Consider the following 24,183-nt stretch of genomic DNA (forward strand, 5'->3'; position numbering starts at 1 on the left):
CCCTCTGCTCCGCCATCAGCCACACCCCAGTGACTCCAGTGGGTCCCTTGGATCACCTCACCAGGCAGAAGCAAAATCCTCTTTCAAAGAGTAATTGTTGCTATGGCAACCTGACCTCAGGAGCTCCCTGGTGGCCACTGGGGTACTGAGGTGGATGCACATAGAATGTCTGGCAAAGAATTGAAAACACGCCAGTCACAGGAGCAGCAGGCAAGGGGCCAGGCAAGGGGCCAGGCGTTAAGGCCCCTGAACCCACCTTCCTGTCCCAAGCCGCAGCAGGCTTGATCTTCCCCTGACCCAGGCTGGGTTCCACCAACTGGGGGACCCATGTCCCCATGGCTACCCAGGTTGGATGATGGTAGTAAATATTGGAGCCTCAATTCCAGTCAAGTGACATGAGACTCAGGTTTGTTTGTGAATTTGAGAATCAGATGTTTCCTACCATAATGGCTTTTCCATTGATTAATGCAAATATTAAAGCTTTATGGAGTCAGCTTCCTCTAAGCCACCCTTTGTCAGCAAAGACAGGGTGGAAGAAGTGGTACAGGGAGGGGTACCAGGTAGGGTAGGATGCAGTGGGCTGGGGCAGGTGGACCCTTCCTATGGGGTGGGCAGCTCTCTCCAGGGGTCCCCCAGCTGCCTCACCCCAGCCCACTCAGACCAAGAGCCACTGAGTCCTCAGCTCTTAAAACGCTAATGGGGAGGCCAAATAAATATTTCAAGGCCACCTAAAAGCTCCCTGGGGTCTTGTTTATTTACAGCATCCTTGCCACCATGGCTGAGAAGTGTTTCAAATTGCAAAAGTATAAATAGTAAGAGAGCAGCTCTTTATTTATTTGGTTATAATTTATTTATTTTCACTGCCTCTACCAACTAGATGGGTCCAGGTGTGATTGGATAGCTTGTGGCTCTGCTCTGGCTGGTCCCGGCTGCTTGGCTGGTGTTGACATCTGCCTGCCTGCTTGGGGGTCATCTAAATAGAAAACTTGCATTGTTACATTTAGTCCTCAGCGACAAAGAAGAAGCTATTATAGCTAGCTGCAGGGGGCCAGAGGGGAGCATGGGTCTGCCACCACACATGGGCATAAGCCAAAGGAGTGCTGTCATCTTGGTGATCCTAGCCCAGTACCTTGGGACATCTGTGATGACAGGGCATAGGCAGTGGCTAATTTAGAGTCCAGCAGTGGGTCTGAGTGGCCTGGTCATTTTGTGCAATTAGCTCATGAGGCAGAAGGGGTTAACAGCTACACTTCATTTCCTTCCCTCCTTATTTCTTAATGATACTGCCCTCCTAGGAGGTGTGTGTTAGCATACCCATTTCCTACTGGAGGCCAGAAGAGAGAAAAATTGCAGCCCCGGGTTATGAACCTGGTGGATGATGGAGCTGGACTTGAACCTGGTCTGTCTGACTGTGAGCATCTTCCCCTGTCCTGACTCTGGCACCTCTTTTCCCTGGAGATGGAAGATAGGGGTACTGTCTGCCCTGCGTTGGTTACCATTTGGCCCCAGCCCCTGCCCATGTGGACAAAACCTCCTCTCACTTGAGTGCTGCTCCCTTGGGACTGCTCTATCCTCAGCCCATGTCCGAAGGCTCTGACGGATGCGGTCACAGATTCGGTTAGGTCTGGAAGCATTGGACCCCCATTGTGTGTCCCTTGTGAAGAGGGCTCTGCTGTGGCTGGACAACACCCAAACAAGCTGCACCCCAATCCTAGCTCACAGAGAGCCTGACCAAGTGCCCGAGGGAGTGTGAGCTTCACTCACCACCTCCTGTACCTCCCTGTCCCAGGAGAGACCTGACAATCTCCAGGAGTCTGTTCATTCAGAAAATATTTACTAAAGACTTAGAAAGTATAAGGCACTGAGAATGCACTTATTAATAATCCCCTCACCATAGGAGATAGACAAGTAATCAATGTGTAAGGGTAGCAGTGAAAAGTCCAGAGCGAGGGAGACTTCAGACATGGTTTGATCAAGGATCTGGTCCCATTATCTTGTGATTCTCTCCATGCTCACTATCCCTCCTCCTTGGTGTTCTTTACCCTTAGGCTGTCTTCAATCCTGTTCGTAAAATGGCTTGTAGGCATTTCAGGCCTCACAGACACACACACCACTGTCCAAAAGAAGAGACAACCTCTTTTCTCAACCATTGAGTAAAAAGCCTTGGGCTTCATTCTGGATCAGGTTAGGTCATCTGACTGCCCAAAACCAATCCCTGTGGCCAGGAGGGCATGATTAGTCTAGGCTACAGTCTGACAAACCATGGCCATGGACCAAATCCCATGTACCATCTGTAAATAAGGTTTTATTGGAACTTTACTAGAGCACGCCATTTTGTTTACATACTGTGTGGCTTCTGAGAAACAATAGGAGAATCAAGAGGGTACCACAGAGACTGTACTGCCTACAAAACCAAAAATATGTACAGAAAAGGCCTTTTACAGAATAAATTTGCCAACTCCTGGCTTACACACATCTGAGTCTATCCTGGGAGATGGTGTTAGAGGAATTTCTCCCAGCTTTTGTGAGTGTTACCTAATCAGGACTGGGCAGGGTGTGGAATACTGAGAAGGTAGTCAACCTATGTGCGGTCGCACCTCCTATTCCTATCACCCTACAGCCAGGAAACCTTGATCGCCTTATAAGTAACTAAAGCTCTGTGGTCTGCCAGAGAGATCCCAACTTCACAGAGGGAAGGAAACCACATTAACTAATCAGAATAGCCAAAAGGTAGAAACAACCCAACATCCTTTAATGGAAGAATAGACAAACACATGGCCTATCTATATAAGGGAACAATGTTCACCCATAAGAAGGACTGAAGGACCCACACGTAGTGGAGCAGGGAGGAGAACAGGGTGCTGAGTGAAAGGAGCCAGACACAAAGGCCTGTCTGATTCCACTCATAGGGAATTCCCAGGATAGGCAAATCCACAGAGACATAAACCAGATGGGTGGCTGCAGGGGCTGGGGCAGGGGACAATGGGGCGGGACTGCTTCATGAGAACGGGCTTTCTTTTTAGGATGATGAGAATGTCTTGGAACTGGATAGTGGTGATGGTTGCACAGCTCTGAGCCCATCCTAAAATCCACTGAACTGTACACTTTCAAATGGTGAATTTGATGCTATGTGAATTTTACTTTAATTCAAATTTACAAAAAAAAAAAATCTGATCCCAAGTCAACACTAACCTGCAGGGGAAGGCTTGCATTCTCAGTAGGCATTCAAAGCGGGAGCCCAGTGGCCCATGCCTGGCTTCCTCGGGGGGACTTTATTCCTGAGCTCACATCCTGCCCGGCTCCCTGAGGCACCCTCATACGAGGGCCTCCAGTGGTCTCTGACTTGCAGGGCCATCTGACAGCGGCTCGCATGCCTCAGGGTGGCACCTGCAGCACCCTCCTCATCTGGCTTTCTTTAGCACCCGGTGGTGAAATGCCACAGTGCATGATGGAGTCTATAAATTTGCCTGCAGGTTTGGCATTTATGTTTGCCACCTTTGTAAAAATATTATTTCCCATTGCTACCCGGTTTTTATAATGTCAATATACTAAGATCTACCTCTCAGTATTACATTTTATACACAATGCCGCTTTCTTTATACCCTAGAGCACATGTGTTTTTCTAACTTGGCTTTCAAAAATAGTTGGTTTTCAAAGAGATGTCGCAGGAGACTTGCTGTTGGCAGTGAAATAAGTTTTTTTATTGTGGTCTGGAGCAAAATGTGTGATGGAATCCTTAATTGAAATTCACCTTTAACATTCAAGTTATATTTTTATTACAATTTGAAATCCATTGTGAGGGATCATTATCTGTAGAGATTCATTTCCTTCGGGAAGTTTCTTCTTTGGTGATGTAATTTAAATTCAGGGAGCCTGGACCAACATGTCATATTTCGAACTGCTGGCAGAAATGGCTGCTGGTGTCCATGCCCAGGAAACCGTAAAACAAAGCGCTTTCTCTGTGTACGGATCATCTTCCTGTTGGGTTCTCATTGGGTGTTCTGGTGTTCATCTGAGCCTCTCTCACCCAGCATGGTTCCCTAGAAGACAAGGGCAGTGGCTGCCTGAACTAGTAGGCAGGATGGAAAGGGAATCAAACTCCTTGTTTTGCTCTCTTGGGCACCCTGAATGCCTCTCCTAGCTCCCCACCCCCAAGGAAATGTTTCTTTGTGTTATTATTTTCCAAACTGTACACCATCAGCAAGCCGACAAAGCCTGTCTGCATGTGTCTGCCTTGTGCTGTGTAGCAGAGACTTGACAAGACTGTGTGGCCAGGCAGAAATAGGACCACCAAATGAGCAGCACAGAAAGGGCAATTCTTAATCAGCAGTCATCACTTTGTGAAAGATAATGGCAATTTAATTAATTGCCCAGTGCCAGTGCTGAAGACAGGGTCTGCAGGAACATCTCCAGAATTTGAGGAAATTATTACAAATTGTGCATTCAATTCTTAGAATGAATACCAAATCCAGACATCATATGTTTTGACATGTCCATTATTTATATGCAAATCTGGCTCTTCAAAAAGGATTTCCCAAGAGACCATTGGGTTAGCTTTCCTGCAAGCTCAGAAAGTGACTGTCCATTTGCCTGGCATGTCCCTCTCCTTGGGCATTTTTAAAAAGGTTGTCCAGTTGGATCAGATTTCGCCATTCCTGGCCACCCTTCTAACGGGGCTGCTGAGCTGAAACAATTCTTCCTCCTTAGGGCCTAATTCCATCATTACTAAGTAAGACTCTGGCATAAATACAGTGGTATGAATAGGTTGAAGACTCTTTCTGGAGCCAAAATAATAATCCTCCTTTCTGATGCTGAGCAGGGGTAGGCACTTTGAGCTCTATGAAAATGGCTTGCCCAGGCCACCTAGTTGATCTGATCATTCTGGATCACTAAGCAAAGCTGTCATGGTGACACATGTTTGCAAATAGCAGCAGCAGTAGCCACAGAGCAGTGAGAAGAACAGTGTCTAGTTTGCATTTATTGAGCATTCATTCTGAATTAGACCCTGTGCCAATGGCTTCATTATAATGTCCTAAGGTCTTGGAAGGATGACAAAGATAAGCTGCTTTCTAAAGAAAATGGTTAGGAAAATGTGATCTGGAGCCAGACAGACTATATTAGGATAGGCTCAGCTGTAGGTAACTAAATATCCCATAATAGCAGTGGCATAAGTAGGCTACTTTGGTTTCTCTGTCTTGGAAAAGATTGGTTAGAGGATTAAGGGCCAGCATGGCAGCTGGAGGTTCCTCAGAGTCCCAGTCTCCCATAGTGTAGCACCACTGTCCTCAATACACAGCCTCCATCTCATTGCACAAAATAGCTACTTGAGTTCAAGCCATAGTGTCTGCATCCCAGCCAGCAGAAAAGGGGAGAACAACACTTCTGCCTATATCTCACTGACCACAATACAATGACAGCCACGTATAACAGCAAGAAGATGGGAAAGTCTTCACTCTGAAGTGTCCATGTGCCCAGCTAAATTTGGGAGTTCTAGTACTTCAGGAAGAAGAGAATAGGTAAAAGGGAACAGAGAGTCATCTCTGTCACAGAGACCTATATGCAAAGCTAGTTGTTTGCTTTGGGTGAGTTGGGATGTATATTCTGGATATCATTCCTTTATCTATAAAATCAAGTAAATGCTGGTCCTAGGTGGAACTATTGTGAAAAGTGTAAGAGATCATCTTGCACTAAGCTCTACAATGCCTAGTCTTGTGCCAGATGTATATAAGGGCTCAAAAGGTGCAAACAGTTGTCATCTTTCCCCAAGACAGGCACAGTCTGTCTGAGAGTCCCCAGTCTGAGACCAGGCTCCTTGCTAGGCATGGGAATTGGTAAACCAAGTAATTTATTTCATATTTTGTGGTTTACACACCTTGCCACATTTGAATTGCATAGAAACCCAGTGTGGTAGGTGTTCTTGCCCCCACTATAGAGAGGCTGGCCTCTCAAAGACTGAGACTCAGAGCCTTCTGATGTGAAATCCAGTGTTCTTTTGTTTCTCTACATGTTGATACACCCTCCTGCAGGTGGAAAGAATGAATGGACAACAACATTTAACATTAAACTTTAAGTACATGCCTCTTTGTTTTACTGGTTTATTATCATAGATAGATAGATAGATAGATAGATAGATAGATAGATAGATAGATAGATAGATAGATAGATAGATAGATAGATAATCCCTTTACCTTATAAGAGTTAAGTTTAAGAAGTTTGGAGGCAATGGTTTCTTTTTAGCTAGTAGTTCATTTATTTGTACAACCAGTATCTATTTACTGAGCAACCTGTGTGTGCCGGGCACTGTGCTACACACTGGGAATATGTTGGTGAGGAAAACCAGACCATCTCCATGCTTGTATGCAGCTTAGTGTCATGTTGTGAGGGGGAAGACAATCACATAATCACAAAACGAGGGAATGCTTACTTGTAAATGGCACACTGAAACAACACAGTACCAGGAGAGTGTGGGTCCCAACCCTGCAGGGCTTCCTACGTCACCAACACACTAAGATCTTTGCTGTAGAAAAGGAAGAGGGAAGGCGAGACAGACATTATGGCAAATGTAAACAGTGGGAAAAGCATTCTTTATTCCCTAAGGCTCCTTGAAACCCATTGCATATTCATGCATGCACTTACTCAGATGCTATTTATTCATTTACTCTTTCTCACTCATGCAGTGTTTGTGTGGTGTAGTGAACTAGAATACGGACTCTGGAGCCAGGCAGATTCAAATTGGTTAAAGTCCTGGTTTTGTCTGCCCAGTAACTAATCTTGGACAAGTCAGGCTAACTTCTATGTGCCTCAGTCAATTCACCTGAAAACAGGGATGGGATACCTACTTCATAGAGTTGTTGAGGCCACTGAAAGGAATTACTACATATATGGCGCTGAGAAGAACATATGGCACACAGTAAACCTGAGGGAAGTGCTAGCTCAGGATTATGATGACCGTGGTGATGATGATGATGACAATGGTGGTGGTGGTGCTGCTGCTGCTATTAAAGATGATGAGGATGATGAGGTTGATGATGATGATGAAGTTGATGGTGAGGAGGAGGAGGAGAAGGATGATGTTGAAGATGATGAGGATGACATTGATAACAATAATGGTGGTGATAGAGCTAATGGTGATGATGATGATGATATCAAAGATGGTGATGATGATGATGTTGAAGATGATGAGGATGATGATGGTGAGAGAATAATGATGATGATGACCATGGAAGATTACTGAGTCCCCACCATGTGCCAACCACGACTGTTGGTGCTGGGTGTGCATAAAGGAACAGAAAATCTGCCTCCATTTTTCCCAGAGAGCAGGAGCAAAGAAGTGCAAAGGTCACCACAAGGTGACGTAAATGCAATGGAGCAGCACAAAGGGTCTGGGCTGCAGAGGAGGACATGGAACTCTATCCGCACTGAAGCATAGGGCTGGGCTGGTCTGCTGTAGCCCCCTCCCCCAACTCCCAATGCAAGACTCCCCCTAGGAAGGGAGAGGAGGTGTGGAAAAGCTATGGCTTCCCTTGCAGGAAACCTCCATGGGAAGGCTTCTCTGCAGGGCGTGTGGGAAAAAGAGCTATAGAGTGAAAAGTAGCTGTTGGTTCCATTCTAGAAGCACTGCCTGTGACACAGTTTATGTACTGGTTGCTTCTTCCCAAGATTTGAAAGTGGCTGCCTTTGCAAAGTTGCTTGGTTTCCAGTCTGGCTCATGGGGGAAGCTGCACTAGGGCAAGAAAAGGCCTTGAGCTGGCCAGGGCCCTCATGGATGCAGACTCTGCCTGGATGCTAATTCTGCATGCCCAGGTCTGCTCCTCATCGTACATGGCCCTGCAGGCCCCACACTGTGTGCGACGATCGATACGAGTGAGCCTGTGGGCCTTGGAGAGCCTTCTCAGAATCCATTGCTAATTTTTTTGGCAAACAAGTAGATCAAATGCCTGGTATTTCCCTTTACTTCATTCAAAGTTAAAAGACGTTTGTGCCCATCTAAGCAGCCAGGGCACACATTAGATAAGTCAGTAAATCTTTGACATTTTGTCACTCTTAATTTTTTGTTAATTTAATTAGAATAGAGATAGTCAAGTCTAGGTGTGCTAAATCATAGACCGTAAAATTCTGCAAATCACCTTAGCGCGTGACCTGGTGTGCAGCGTGGTTGCTGATCTGGAAGGGCAGGGCTGTCGCTTTGGGATCAGCTTCTGATGGGGACCCTGAGTTGGCACAGGATGGAAAGGGTCCAGGGACAGGTCTGATCACCTCTTGGGCCACTGATGGCTTCTTCTTCCCCTACCAGGTGGCACCACTGCTCAGAGATGGTTCTGCCAGGTCTGGGTGGGGTAGGCCCAGGACCCACAGCCCTCTCCGCTCCCACTCCTGTGTAAGCTCCTGAGCTGGGGCTCCCAGGGCAGGATGTCTTTGGGGGAGGCAGCACTGCCCCAGGTGGGTGTCTATCGGGATCAATCAGCTTCAGCAGGAGAAACACCCTCCTACTGCCACCCACCCACCCATCCTGCTTGTCTGTTTAATAACTTGATTGTTGCTGGACAGCAGTGAGCCATATTTCTAGAACAAATAAAGCTGCTTAGATATATTTGCTTTTGGCATTTTACGTTTCAACTTGAATATGTTTGTTTCGGCCTTGCTGTTTGAATAGCATGTCTGCTGGGATATTTGGGGCATTTGCATTTTCTGCACACAGACCAGTACTTGGAGTGAGGGAACCGGACAGCCTGGGCAAGGGCCTGAGAGGCTGCTCCACACCCCAGCAAGCTGCCCCAAGAACAGCAAATTCCAGGAGAAAATGCGCTAGGGGCCTCAAAGGCCCTGGGAGATGTCCCCCCAGAGTGCTTGGCCCAGCATCATGCTCCCTGGTTTCCAAAGCAACTTTGGGGTGTCCTCTCCTCCTCCCCATAAGGCTCAGCTCTGTCCCCAGCCCCACCAGCCATCCAACCACATCCAGCCCTCCCTGCTCCAGGTGCCTCTGACTGTGTGACTGGAAACCTGGGGCCTCGCTGGCGGTACTGCTCTGTCAGTGCAGCTTTGAGCTTCCTTCCATTTTCAGGAGCTTTGCTCATGACATGGCTCTGGGTCGCACAGGCCTCTGAGTGCCCCAGCATTGCGTTGTGCCCCCCTTCACACACAGGGTACCACAGACGCCTGCTCTGGCTCCCCTACACACCTCTGTTCCACCTGGGAGTTAAAGGCGTTGACCCCTTAGGGAACTCTGGCTTCACAGTGACCACTGTCAAGCAGAGACATGTGTGCATGGCTCCAGCCCACTGGAAGGTTATCTGTTGTCAGAAAAGCTGCAGTTTGAGTCTGTCTTTCCATCTGGGACAAGTTTGCACTGTATTATCCACATTTGTGCCAAGGATATGGTTTTGAGTCAACCCACAGACCCAAGACGCAGGGCTCAGTGAGCTATCCTGTGTGGACATCCTGCAATGCCCTGACCTGGCCATGAGCTGCTGCTTTACCCAGCTGAGCTGTGCAGCACAGGGAGGGGCGCAATGTCCGGGAGCTCCAGTCACAGGTGCTGCCCTTGGAGAGGCTATAGTGACTATGTCATCCTTCTGAAGGTGGGTGGTGGGTTGGTGGTGGTGTCAACCCTGCCCAGGGACTCAGTTTCCAGCTGGGGCGGGGTCCTAGGTGCTGCTTTGTGGAGCCTCTCACCTCCCTCTGGTTTGTTCCTTTCACCATGGTGGCTGTTCCTGGCCTTCTCTATTCTCCAAAAGTCTCCAAGAGCATCTTCCTGCTCAGTGACACCTCCCTTCCTCCTGAGGGGAATGTGCACCTTGACCACAGATGGGGCTGGAGGCCCAGCCCTGTCCTTCCTGGTCCTGCCACCTGCTGCCAGTTACTCCTCAGTAAAACACAAATGGCAGTAATGCCTGTGTCACAGGGTTAAGATGTCGGCAGGATAATGCATGAAAAATACTTAGCCTGATAACTTGGCTCCTCTTTCCCCTCCTGACACCCACACAGGCCCCTGAAACTGTTCTGAGAAATCCCTGCTGCCAGGCCCAGTGACTTCAGACTCACCATGGTGTCCTTCCTGCCACTCTCAGTGCTATTGCCCACTCCTGCCTGGAGGCTCCCATTGCCATGGTTTCAATGATGCTACTTCTCCATCCCTCTTATCTTCCTAACCTTTTGGTTCCCATTCTTTTTTGTTGGCTTCTCCTGGAAGCCAGAGTCCCATGGAATCCTTCCTTTGGCTTTCTTCTCCTCTAGGCTCCTGGGATTCTATCCCTGGGTAGATCTCATCCCTTCCTACAGCTTCAGTCCACCCCTGAGCCTTTTCCCCCACAGATCCGTTTCTCCAGGTTGGGCCCCTTCACCTGTGTGCTGTCACTGCTCACTGAACGTGCTCAGTCCTGAGCCTCTTACCTCCCCTCCAGCGAACACTCCCCCACCAACCTCCACCACCAAACAACTGGCTTCTCTCTGCAGTTACTACAATGTCACCATCCACACAGTCCCCCTGACCAAGAGACCTCATAATCCTAATTTCTCCTTGCCCTTCACGTCCCAAATGCAATCCTTAATTAAGAACTTTTAATTCTCATCTCCCATCTGTTCTCTGTTTCTGTCCAAGCCAGGCCGTGGGGTCTCTGAGCTCCACAGCTACAGCTGCCCTGCCAACAGGCAGGGTCCCAGCTGCCTGATCCCCTGTCACTGTCCCACTGTGTCCCAGCCCAAGGTCCCCAGGCGTGTGCTTCCAGAGGCCTCCCTTGCTCTTCTGAAAACTAGAGGCAGGTTCGCTTTGACTAACACACAGAGAGAGCATGCTGCAAAATAGATTTTAAAATGTGCACGGTATAAAAATGATAGCAGGAGATTGGACACAGATGGGCAGGAGGTTATGACGGAAAAGAATTTTGCTTAATCTTGGAATGAAAAATGCCCTGATCCTGGCAGAGTCCAGTCAGAAGGAATTTCCAGCGAGATACATCTTCTTGCCACATTGTCTGCAACACAATTGATCTTCACTCGGATTGCTCTCCTCCTCCCTTCCCCTCACTTGGCTTTTTGCAGATAATGCCTAGAAAGCCCTTTTTGGTTGCTGGAGCCGTGTATGCTGGGAAGGCTTCAGAATCCACCTCCGTCTCTCCCACTGTCGCTGCCCCCTCCCCTGCAGGTGGGGAACTGGGCTTTCTTTGGGACTCGCAACCTTGGAGGGCCTCGGGTTCATATCTCAGCCCTGTCACTAGCTTGGACAAATCTTCACTGGAAGGATCAATTTTTTTTTTTTTCACCTGGAAAATGGGGATAGTAGTCCTTTCTCAGATGGTCATTGTGAGAATGAAATGAAATGACACATAGGAAATGTTCCACTTTAATGGGTGCTGCTGTTTCTGTGGTTGTAGCCCTGTGCATGAGTGGGCGGCAAACACCCCCTGCTCCTTAGTGGTCAGCCCACGCCAGCCACCCTTGGATGCCCAGCCAAGGCTGCTGTGCTACAGGGAAAGGGGACAGAGGACCCTCTGTCCTGGGTGAGCCAAAGAAAAAGGAATGTCTTCTGACACTTGTCTGAGCTGCTGGTGGAACAATGGGGGCAGGTTGGGGGAGGGGTAATTTATCTTACCTTTCATGGGGTGTAGGGTGTGAAAACCAGGGTGGAAAATCTTATTTCTCTGGGTAGTGACAAAAGCCCCTCTAGACAGGAAAGGATGGAATCTGAGCACAGGGTCCCCAGAGGCGTGGGGTGAGACCAAGGGAAGGAGGGACCCGGGCGGGAGAAACTCAGAGGCTTCCTGAGTTGTAGGAGGCAGGATGGTGAGCCCAGACAGGGAGTGGTTGGGGTCAGGGCAGCTGAGGATGCAGCTGGATCCAACAGCTTCAGGGAGGTTGGCTTCTCCAGTCTGGGCAACTGGTTTACACTTGGGCACTATTTGTTACCCTCCCCTGTTTTAGTGCTGCATGTCAACATTTGTAGCCCTATCTGTTGCCTGACCTGCAGCCCTGAATTAGTGACTCTTCCGTGCCTGCCGCTTACCTGTGTTGGGTCCTGTGGCACAGGACCCAAGGGCTGGAGCAGAGCCGAGAGCCTGAGGGTTGGTGCAGGGTGGGTCCCTTTGCACTCCTGCCAGCCACATGTCTGAGGACCCTGGAGAAACTTTACTGGGGTCTGCACCTCTGGAAGCTGCCAGACCTCCATCTCTTAAGCTATGTGGCATTAGGCTTTGAGGGGTCAGAGCCAGGGGGTACATAACCTGCTACAGATGCCTGCTTCCTCTAAGCATCTGCCACAGTTCAGGGACTTACTGTCCTCAGGTTCATTCCAGGTGGGCACCCTGGCTCTGGGCTGTAGACCAGCCTCCCCTCAGAGCTCCATCTGGACCCACCTGGTGGATGCTGTCACTTGTCTGATGCGCCCAGAGGTGGCCCTGGGTTCCACAGAACCAGCTGCAAGTGCTAGTCCCAGAGTGTGGCCTTGGGACACCTCTCTAGGCCTCAGTTATCTCCTGTATACAATGGGGATGCTAATAGCGCCTATGTCAGCAGGGTTGCTGTGACAAGGTCCTGGCAGGGGAACTAGCCTATGGTAAGCACTCCACACCAAAGAAAGAGTAGGGGTGTAAATGCCCTCTATAAAGAAAAAGAGCAAATCTGCCACACATGTTCTTATAGGGAACAAGTGTCCTGTAGCCCTGGTGGCATCAAGTGGTACAGTTGGGCACTTCTGCCCAGGCCTGGATGGCATCTTTGCACTGCCTGGTGTGCCAGAGTGGTGTCACCTCCCTGCCCAGCATGTGCCCACTGGGGCCTGGCCCTGTTTTGCCATTTCTCTCAAGATGGTCATTTCTGTACTTTCTCATGGGAAGGAGGCCTCACCTTGGTTGGAGGGGCAGGGTGCTGTGTCCAGCTGGTTCCTTGAGGCTAGGGACAGTTTTCACTGTCTGAGTATTTGGATGTTTCCTGTGACCTTTTACACAGTGTGTGCATGTACATCTTCAGCTGATCCTTCAAAGTGTATACATTTTATTATCATCCCCTTTTTATAGATTAGGAAATTGCTGCTCAGAGAGACTAAGTCATACCTTTATCACTTGTTTGTGGTGAGAACATTCACAATCCTCTCTTCGAGCTATTTTGAAATATACAATATTGTTAACCACACTCACCTGTCTGTGCTGTCAAACACTAGAATGTGTTCCTTCTATCTAATTGTGTGTTTGTACCCATTCACCAACCCTTCTTTTTTTTGTTGTTGAGACAGAGTCTCACTTTGTTGCTCAGGCTAGAGTGAGTGCCATGGCGTCAGCCTAGCTCACAGCAACCTCAATCTCCTGGGCTCCAGTGATCCTTCTGCCTCAGCCTCCCGAGTAGCTGGGACTACAGGCATGCATCACCATGCCCTGCTAATTTTTTGTATATATATACTTTTTTAGTTGGTCAATTAATTTCTTTCTATTTTTAGTAGAGACGGGGTCTCGCTCAGGCTGGTTTCGAACTCCTGACCTTGAGCAATCCTTTCACCTCGGCCTCCCAGAGTGCTAGGATTACAGGCGTGAGCCACCGCACCTGGCCAAACCAACCCTTCTTCATCTTCCCCCTACCCTATCCAGCTTCTGGTAACCACGATTTCACCCTCTGCTTCTATGACATCAACTGTTTTGACTCCACATTGGAGTGAGATCATGAGTACTGGTCTTTCTGTGCCTGGCTTATTTCAGTTAACATAATGTCCTCTAGGTTCATCCAGGTTGCCACAAATAACAGGATTTCATTCTTTTTTATGGATGAACAGTATTCCCTTGTGTTTACATAGCACATTTTCTTCATCTGTTCATCCATTGATGGACACTCAGGTTAAATCCACATCTTGGCTATTGTGAACAGTGCTGCAATAAACATGGGAGTGTGGATATATCTTCCACATAGTAATTTCATTTCCTTTGGATATATTCCTAGTAGTGGGATTGCTGAATCATATAATAGTTCTATTTTTAATTTTTTGAGGAACATCCAAATTGTTTTCCATAATGGCTGTACTAATTTACATTCCATCCAACAATGTATAAGAGTTCCCCTTTCTTCATATCCATACTAGCATTTGTTAATTTTGTCTTTTTGGCAACAGCCATTCTAGTTGGGGTGAGGTGGCTTTGGTTTTGACCTGCATTTCTCTGACAATTAGTGATGTTGAGCATTTTTTTATATAATTGTTGACCATTTGTATATCTTCTTTGGAGAAATGTCTGTTCAGGTCTTTTGCCTATTTTTAATTGAATTATTTGGGTTATTATTTTTTGCTATTCAGTTGTTTGAATTCCTTATATATTCTGGATATTAAAACCTTATCAGATGCATGGTTTGCAAATGTTTTCTCCCATTCTATAGGTACTCTCTTCACTCTGTTGATTGTTTCCTTTGCTGTGTGCAGAAGGTTTTAATTTGATGTAATCCCATTGGTCTATTTTTGTTTTTGAGGTCTTATCTATAAAATATTTGCCCAGCTCAATGTCATAAAGCATTTCTCCTATGTTTTATTCTAGTAATTTTATTGTTTCAAGTCTTACATTTAAGTCTTCAATGCATTTTGAGCTGATTTTGGTATATGGTAAGAGATAGGGGTTCAGTTTCATTCTCTTATATGTGGCTATCCATTTTTCTGAGCTCCATTTATTAAAGAGACTGTTTTTTCCCCAGTGCGTATTTTGGTGCCTTTGTTGAAAATCAGTTGGCTGTAAGCATGTGGATTTATTTGTGTTCTCTATTCTGTTTCATTGGTCTATGTGTCTGTTTTTATGCTAGTACCATGCTGTTTGGTTGCTATAGCTTTGTAGTATATTCGAAGTTAGGTAATGTGATGCCTCCAGCTTCATTTTTTGCTCAAAATTCTTTAATCATTTGGAGACTTCTGTGATTCCATATGAATTTTCAGATTGTTTTCTCTATTTCTGTGAACAATGTTGTTGGTATTTTGATGAGATTACATTGAATCTGTAGGTCACTTTGGGTAGTATGGACATTTTAACAATATTAATTCTTCCAATCCATCAACACAGGATATCTTTTCATTTATTTGTGTCCTTTTCAATTTCTTTTATCAATATTTTGTTGTTGTTGTTGTTGTTGTTGTTTGAGACAGGATCTTGCTCTGTCACCTGGGCTAGAGTGGCATCATCATAGCTCACTGCAACCACAGACTCCTGGGCTCAAGTGCCCCTCCTGCCTCAGCCTCTCCAGTAGCTAGGACTATAGGCATGCACCACCATGCCTGGCTAATTTATTATTATTATTATTGTTTTGTAGAGACAATGTTTCACTATGTTGCCCAGTTTGGTCTCAAACTCGTAGCCTCAACTGATCCTCCCACCTCTGCCTCCTGAAGTGCTAGGTATGAGCTGCCACGCTCAGCTATATTTTATTGTTTTTAATGTAGAGATATTTCACCTCCTTGGTTAAATTTATTACTAGGTATCTTATTTTTTTTTGTAGCTATTGTAAATGAGGTTGCTTTCTTGATTTCTTTTTCAGGTAGATTATTACTATTGATGTATAGACATGCCATAAAATCATGTCATCTGCAAACAGGGATGCAGTGCTTTGGATATTTGACCTCTTCAAATCTCATGTTGAAATTTGGTCTCCAATGTTGGCAGAAAGGTCCAATTGGAAGTGTTTGGGTCATGGAGGTGGATCCCTCATGACCTGTGACAAGTGAGTTCTTACTCTATGAGTTCCCACAAGAACTGGTTGTTAAAATGAGCCTGGCACCTCCCACTCCCCACTTCCTCTCTTGCCATGTGATCTCTGCACACATTGGCTCCCTTTGCCTTCTGCCATGAATGGAGACAGCTTGAGGCCCTCACTAGATGCAGATGCCAGGGCCATGCTCTTATACAGTCTGTAGAAATGGAACCAAATAAAACTCTTGTCTTTCTAAATTACCCAGCCGTGGGTATTCCTTTATAGCAACATAAATGAACTAAGACAAGGGACAATTTGACTTCCTGCTTTCCAATTTGGATGCCCTTTATTTTTTTTCTCTTGCCTAATTGTTCTGAGTAAGACTTCTGGTACTATGTTGAATAAAAGTGGTGATAGTGGGCATATTTGTCTTATTCCAAGTCTTAGAGGAGAAGCATTCAATTCTGCCCAGTTCAGTAAAGTGTTAACCGTGGGGTTGTCCTATATGATTTTATTATGTTGAGGTACATTCCTTCTATACCTAATTTGTTGAGAGGTGGGGTTTTTTTAATAGTAAAGGGATATCAAATTTTATAAAATGCTTTTTCTGTGTCCATTGAAATGATCATATGTTTTTTTTTTCTTTAATTCTGTTAATGTGCTGTGTCATGTTTATTGATTTGCATATGTTAAACCATCCTTGCATCCCTGGGATGAATCACTCTTGATCATGGAGAATGATTATCTTTTTAAAGTGTTGTTGAATTCAGTTTGCTGGTATTTTCTTGAGGATTTTTATATCTCTGTTCATCATGGAGATTGGCCAGTAGTTTTCTTTTTTGTTATGTCCTTGTCTGATTTTGGTATCAGGGTAATGCTGGCCTTATAGAATGAGTTTGGAAGAATTCCCTCCTCTTCAGTATTTTGGAATAGTTTGGAAAGAATTAGAATTAGTTCTTCTTTACATGTTTAGTCAAATTCAGCAGTGAAGCCATTATGTCCTAGGCTTTTCCTTGATGGGAGACTTTTTATTACTGATTCAGTCTCATTACTGATCTGCTCAGCTTTCTGTGTCTTCATGATTCAATTTTGATAGGTTGTATGTGTTCAGGACCTTATCCATTCCCTCTAGGTTTTCTAATTTTTTGGCATATAGTTGTTCATAATAGTGTCTTATGATCCTTTTTATTTCTGTGGTATCAGTCATAATGTCTCCTTTTTCATATCTGATTTTATTTGAGTCTCCTCTCTTTTTAATTTTATCTCTTCAAAAACCAACTGTTTGTTTTGTTGATCTTTTGTATTTTTTAGCCTCTATTTTGTTTATTTCTGCTCTGATCTTTATTATTTCTTCCCATATACTTATTTTTGGTTTCAGTTTGTTCTTGTTTTTCTAGTTCCTTTAGGTGCAATGTTAGATTGTTTATTTAAGATCTTTCTATTTTTTTTGATATAGGCATTTATTGCTATAGACTTTCCTCTTAAAACTACTTTTGCTGTATCCCCATAGGCTTTGGCATAGTATGTTTACATTTTCATTTGTCTCAAGAAATTGTTAATTTCCTTTTAATTTTTTCATTGACCTAGTGATTATTCAGGAGCATGTTGTTTATTTTCTAGGTATTTGTATGGTTTTCAAAATTCTTCCTGTTATTGATTTCTAGTTTTATTCCATTGTGGTCAGAAAAAAATACTTAAAATGATTTTAATTTTTAAAAGTTTGTTGAGATTTGTTTGGTGGCCAAATGTATTCGTTATCCTGGAGAAAGTTCCATGTGCTGTTGAGAAGAATGTGTATTCTGTAGCTATTGGGTGAAATGTTCTATAATTATCTATTAGGTCCATTCGGTCTAGAGTGTAGTGTAAATCTAATATTTCTTTGTTCATTTTCTGTCTGGGTGATCTGTTAATTGCTGAAAATAGCAATTGTGTGTTGGAGTCCCCTACTGTTATTGTATTCTATCTCTCCTTTAGAGCTAATAATATTTGCTTTATATATTTGAGCACTTTGATGTTGGGTGCATTCATATTTATAGTGTTATATCCTCTTGCTTAATTGACCTCTTTATCATTTATATAATGACCTTCTTTGTCTCTTCATAGTTTTTGACTTAAAGTCTATTTTATCTGATATAAGTATAGCTACTCCTGCTGTCTTTTGGCTTCCATGTGAATGGAATATCATTTTCCATTCTTTCACTTTCGGCCTATGGGTGTCCTTATAGATAAAGTGAGTCTCTTGTATGCAGCATATAATTGGGTTTTGTTTTCTTATCCATTCAGCCACACTATGTCTTTTAATTGGGGAACTTAATCCAGTTACATTTAAGATTATTAGTGATAGATAAGGACTTACTCCTGCCATCTTGTGGTTTGTTTCCTGGTAATTTTGTATACTCTTTCTTTCTTTCTTCCTCTCTTATTGTTTACCTTATTGTTACCTTATTGTTTGTGGTTTGGTGATTTTCTGTAGTGATAACCTTTGATTCATTTCTCTTTCTCCTTTGTATAGCTGTAGTTTTTTTCTTTTGTAGTTACTATGGGGTTTACATTAAAAAATCTTATAGTTATAATAGACTGTTTTAAGCTGATAATAACTTAACTGTGGTTGCATACTAATATTCTGTACTTTTACCCTCCCCCATTTATAATATTGTTGCTTAATTTGCTTCTTTTAATATCATGTGTTCCCTAGCAACTTATTATGGCCATAGTTATTATTGACCAGTTTGACTTTTAACTTTCATACTAGAGATTTGAAAGATTATGTATCGCCATTACAGTAATGTAATATTCTGAATTATAACATATTTACCTTAGTGAGATATACTTCCATATGTTTTCTAGATAGTAATTATTATCCTTTCATTTCCAGCTGAAGCACTTCCTTAAGTATTTCTTGTAAGGTTGTTCTAGTGGTGATGAATACCCTCAGCTTTTGCTTGTCTGGAAAAGACTTTATATCTCCTTCATATCTGAAGGGTAGTTTTGTTGGCATAGTATTGTAGGCTAGCAGGGTTTTTATCTTTCAGCACTTTGAATATATCATCCCATTCTCTTTTGGCCTGCAAGAAATCTGCTGATAGTCTAATGTGGACTAGTCTAATGATAGACCAATTCTTATATTTGATGCATTTCTCTTGCTCTTCTAAAAATTCTCTCTTTGTCTTTTATTTTTTAATTTTTAATTGTCATGTGCTTTGAAGAGGATCTCTTTGGGTCCTCTGTTTGAGGTCCTTTGAGCTTCATGGATCTGGATGTCCATATTTTTACCACAACTTGGAAAGTTTTCAGTGATTATTTTGTTAAATAAGATTTCTGTGCCTTTATCCATCTCTTATTCCCCTGGGAACTCCATAATGCAGATATTTGTCCACTTAACAGTGTGCCATAAGTTTTTAAGTTTATTTGCTCTTTTCATTCTTTTTTCTTTTCTTTTCTCTGTGTTATTTCAAAAGACATATTTTTAAGTTCAGAAATTCTTTCTTTTGCTTGATCTAGTCTACCGTTGAAGCTCTCAATCGAATTTTTGATTCCATTCATTAAATTCTTCAGCTCCAAGATTTGTGTTTGGTTCTTTTTCTTAATGGTATCTATCTCTTTGATGAGTTTCTTATTCATATCATAAATATTTTTTCCTGATTTCATTGGATTATGTATATGTGTTCTCTTAAATCTCACTGAGTTTTCTCAAGAACATCATTTTGAATTCCTTTTCAGGAAATTTATAGATTTCCATTTCTTTGGGGTCAGTTATTGGAGAAGTATTGTATTTCTTTTGTGGCATGATATTTCCAAATTTTTTCACATTTCTTGTGTACCTGCATTGATATCTGTGCATCCAGTGGAACAGTTACCTCTTCTGATTTTTATAGAATGGCTTTCATAGGGAAAGACTTTCACTCTCAGATGTGTCCTAGGGTGTTGGTTTGGTAGAGTACATGGGCTTTAGTTCCAGATAGACACAGTAGTGTAATCTCTGTGAAGTTTCTTCAACTATAGTCAATGTCAGCAACACCTATGAGTGTCTTGTGACCTAGGCTGTCAGAGTTTGTGCAGCTGGTCTGCTATCTTGGGCACTATTCATCTAGGGGTGGGGCACCAGGCTGGTTCATGTGCCAAGGGAGCATTTTGAGAGTGTTTTATATATTCTAGATATAAGTCATTTATCATGTATGTGACTTGCAAATATTCTCTTCCAGTCTATAGCTTACCATCTTATTATCATCTTATTCTCTTAACAATAAATAAAGAATAAAAGAATAAATTTTCTTAATTTTGATGAAGTTAAATTTATGAATTTGTTCCTTTATGAATTGTGCTTTTGGTGTGATATCTAAGCAACCTATGGCTAACTCAAGATCACAAAGATTTTCAATGCCATTTCTAGTTGTATAGTTTTAGATTTTATATTATGTCTATGATCTATTATACATTAATATTTGTGTAGGGTGCAAGGCATAGATTGAGGTTATTTTTCTTTTTAACATATGCATATCCAACTTTCTGGCACCATTTATTGAAATGGCTATCCTTTCTCCAATGAATTGCCTTTGCACTTTTGTTGAAAATCAATTGACCATATATTTGTGATTCTATTTCTGTACTCTATTTTATTGATATATACCCCTTTGCCAATTCCATGCTGTATTATTACTGTAATGTTATAGTATAATTACTGTAATATTATAGCCATGTAATGTTATAGTAAGTCTTAAAATCAGGTAGTGTGAGTCTTGTGACTCCCTTCTTTTTCAAAATTATTTTGGCAATTATTCCTCTTTTGTCTTTCTTTATAAATTTTAGAATTAGTTTGTTGATTTCTTAAAAAAAAAAAAACCTGTTGGGATTTTGATTGAAACTGCATTAAATCTATAGATCAGTTTGGGGAAATTACTATTTTATAACTATTGAGTCTTCCAAATTATCATTGTGGTATGTCGCTCCATTTATTTATGTCTTTTTTGATTTCTATCATTAGTGCTTTTTTAATTTTCACCACACAAATATTATACATATTTCGTTGGATTTATTTTTAACTTTTAATAGTTTTGTTGCTATCACAAATAATTCTTCTTTTCCATTTCCAATTTTACATTGCTGTTATATAGAAAAGCAATTGATTTTTGATTGCTGTGTGTTGACCTGAGCTTAGGTCTTTTGGGTCCTATATCCAACCCTACCCCTCCCCCACACACACACCCAATCCTCTTCTTGGCAGCAGGAGAAAGGTCTGGGAATTGGGTTACTGGGTTATGGTCCCAGTATTCATTATTCTGAGTCACCTTGAAGAAGTGAGTCATTGGCCTCTCTTGCTGTAGTTTTCCTCTCTCTAAAACAAGGATTGAACCACCTGCTCTTTTATTGTTCCCAGGAATGTTAAAGATGAGTGACTAAGACAGCAAAGGCGTCAACACTCTGACATGAATTGGTTGGCGTGGTTGAGACCTAGTTGTTTCTTTTTTCTCCTACTCCAGGTGTTATTGTCAGTTGCATATTGGGGAAAGTAGATGTAGGTAGGTGGACGGATGAGTCAGGAGACAGCTGCACATGCTCTTCAGGGATCCAGCTGCCTCCTACCATCTCTCACATAGCCTCAGAAGACTCCTGGGCTTCCCTTGTTTTGTCTACCTATCCGCTAGCCCAAAAGCACATTCTCCTCTTACCGTTCTCTTTTGTCCATCTGGGAGACCCAGCTTGAGCCTTCTTTTCTTGCCTTCTTCTGCTGCATGACATCACCTAGCACCTATCAATCTCCCTAAAGCCATGAGAGGTGGCACTTTATCTTGTTAGATGTCAATCTTATCTCTCAAACTGGGAGGATTGGGAGGGAACCTAACTCATTTCTGTGGACTGCCATAGGGCCCATTAACTGCCCCAGTCATGATCTGGGTGTAACAAACACTGAGTGCAGCCACACTGCTCAGGGTCTCCAGCTTCTCCTTCTCTTCCTTTGTGGTTTGCACTTGTCTTGGGAGGGGCTTCAGTCTAGGTTTGACAATGAATATAAGCAGGTAGAGTGAGAAGGGGCTTTGGCAAGCAGAGGTGGAAGGCAGAATTTGGTGGACAGCTGGGAGGGGGCCACAGAAGATGTTGTTTTTGAAACTGAATGACAAGTAAAATCCAGGATATATTACATTAAGCACCTGAGTGCTCTCTCTCTCTCTCTCTTCTATCTCTCAAACAACATCCCTGCTGAGAGGAGGAAATGTTCTCAAAGCATTTTCCACAGCAGGGATGGGGCAGGTAGGACAGGCATCCATTCATTATGTTTTCATTCACAAAACAGTCCTGGCACGGCACAGAGTTAAGTGATTATAGAATATTTGTTAAATAAATGAATGAATGACCATGTGTTATGTGCCAGGAACTATGCTAGCTTTTTGAGATACTAAGATGAATAGGAAATAATATTAACCCCCAAGAAGCTCATGGCTTAGCAAGGATGGCAGACATGAAAATATAAATAACACTGTGTGGGTATGTCCAGTGAGAGAGATCTCTCCAGGTGTATGCAGTGAGGATAGAAGAGAGGAAAATATTGCGAAGGCTTCCTGGAGGAGGTGACACTAGGCCTTCAAGAATGGGTAGGAGCCCGTCAGGTGTTGAGGGGTGGGCGGGGAGAAGAGGAAACGGCAGAGGGACAACATGAGCATGGGGCTGGGAAACAGCATGGCACTTTGGTGGTACTACAGGCAGATAAGTGAGCACTGTCTGTGGTGTTCCCTCCATGGCCAAGGACACCCACCAGCCTCATGACTGCTGGGTCGGCACTGCAGACTGGGACCATCCTAGAACCTGGTTGCTTTGCATGAGAAGAAGTTAGTAAGAGTTTCCACATCCTGGTCTCTGTTTCTGATGCTCGTGACAGTTCTCAGTGAATCTTCACCACAATCTCCCGAGGGACATACTAGGATTACTCATTTTACATGTGAGGAAACAGGCACAGAGAGGCAAGGATTGGCCTTCAGGTGAGAGTGGCTGCCCCACAGGCTACCTAATGACAGAAGTCATCAGGATTAATGCTGGCTCCATTTGCCATGTAGTCCTGGGCTTTGAGAACAGCCACTGGGACGAGATGGTTCCCAAGGCCTATGTCACACCCAGGGCAGCTCCTAGCCGGAGCATCTGGACCCCTCACACTCGACCTGCCCTTTCTAGATTGGGAGGCAAAGATATGTCAGCAAGCTGTGTACCTACTCAGCTTTGCTCTTGCCGTCAACGATATCCAAGTCATACCAGTGGAACACGCCAAAAAAACGTCATAGTTCTGGAGGTTAGAGTCTGGCACAGGTCTCACTGGGCTAAAATCAAACTGTAGGCAGGGCTGTGTCCCTTTCCAGAGGCTCTGGGAAAGAATCCATTTCCTTGCCTTTTCCAGCTTCTGAGGCCACCCACTCTTCTTGACTTGTGGCCCTTTCCGTGTCTGCAAAGCCAGCAACATCACTCCTACCCTTCTTTGTAGTCACGTGTTCCTCTGAACACTGCTGGGGAAGGGTCCTCACTTCTAATGGTGCCTGGGATTATGTCGGACCCACCTGGGTAATCCAGGCTACTCTCCTATCTCAGAGCCTTTGACTCTAATCACATCTGCAAAGTCCCTTTTTCCATGAAAGGTAACATATTTGCAGGTTCCAGGATGGCCATTGTTCCGCCTACCACATTCACACAGTTCAAAACTCAAAGTGATGTTGTAAGAAGAGGTATGACATTGAGTACTCGTACTGATTTCTTTTGTGTTATCTGAGTGCGTCTTTGTACAAATGCAAGCATATGTTCTTGCTTTCCTTTCTGCACGTCCTGCCCATGTGTTCAGAATTATGGACCTTTGCTTTTGCTGTTTGATGAAATATCCCAGAAAATGTTTTCCGTAGTTGTAGAGAACTTCCTTGTTCCTTTTTTTCATTCTTTCATTCCTTCCAATACTACATCATAATCCATTGTGTGGACAAATACACCATAATTTGTTATTGCTATGACAGACTTTACTGAGGGCAGTAATTCTGTGCATAGGTCATTTTGTACTTATTAAGTACGTCTGTAGGATAAGTTCCAGAAATGGGTTTGCTGGGTCAGAGGGAACATACACTTGTAATTTTTCTATTTATCAGTTATAACTTACCTTATTAGGTCTTTCATATCCTAACATATTTTTGTCTCTTTTAACTTGGACTGAGAAAGGGGATTAAAGTCTCCTGTTGTTAGTGTGTTTGTTTTTCTTTGCATTTTCCTTAATTTCTGTTGTCTTAAAGTTGCTCTTTGTTTATTTGGTCCCTGACAGTTATATCTTCACTGGAAATTGTTCCTTAACATCACGAAGTATCTTTTTTGTCTAATTTTCTACTTTTTGTCCTGAATTCTGCTTTATCTGGTGTCATGGTTTTGACCTCTGTTTTCTTTTCCCTGCTCCCTGCACCACCTGCAGCCTTGCCCACTGCCTGGACATAGCAACCCCTTTGGGGCTTGCTACTGCTCCCAGAGTTGGCTTCACCCTCACATCTCCTGTTCAGTCTGCCCTTGTCTCCTGCAACCCCAACACCCCAC

General features: G+C 43.7%; 2 protein-coding genes across 28 annotated transcripts in view; both read left to right on the forward strand.

The window, feature by feature from the left end:
• Positions 1-24,183, forward strand: part of CAMTA1 (calmodulin binding transcription activator 1) — an 857,123-nt gene that overhangs the window by 535,686 nt on the left and 297,254 nt on the right. The gene's annotated exons all lie outside the window — the stretch shown is intronic.
• VAMP3 (vesicle associated membrane protein 3) overlaps positions 19,581-24,183 on the forward strand; it is a 312,645-nt gene continuing 308,042 nt past the window's right edge. Inside the window, exon 1 of the mRNA XM_012791518.3 lies at positions 19,581-19,585. The gene's annotated coding sequence lies outside the window, so the exon portion shown is untranslated. The remainder of the gene's footprint in view (positions 19,586-24,183) is intronic.

The sequence above is a fragment of the Microcebus murinus genome, chromosome 2 (assembly GCF_040939455.1).
Source record: "Microcebus murinus isolate Inina chromosome 2, M.murinus_Inina_mat1.0, whole genome shotgun sequence".
Classification (NCBI taxonomy): Eukaryota; Metazoa; Chordata; class Mammalia; order Primates; family Cheirogaleidae; genus Microcebus; species Microcebus murinus.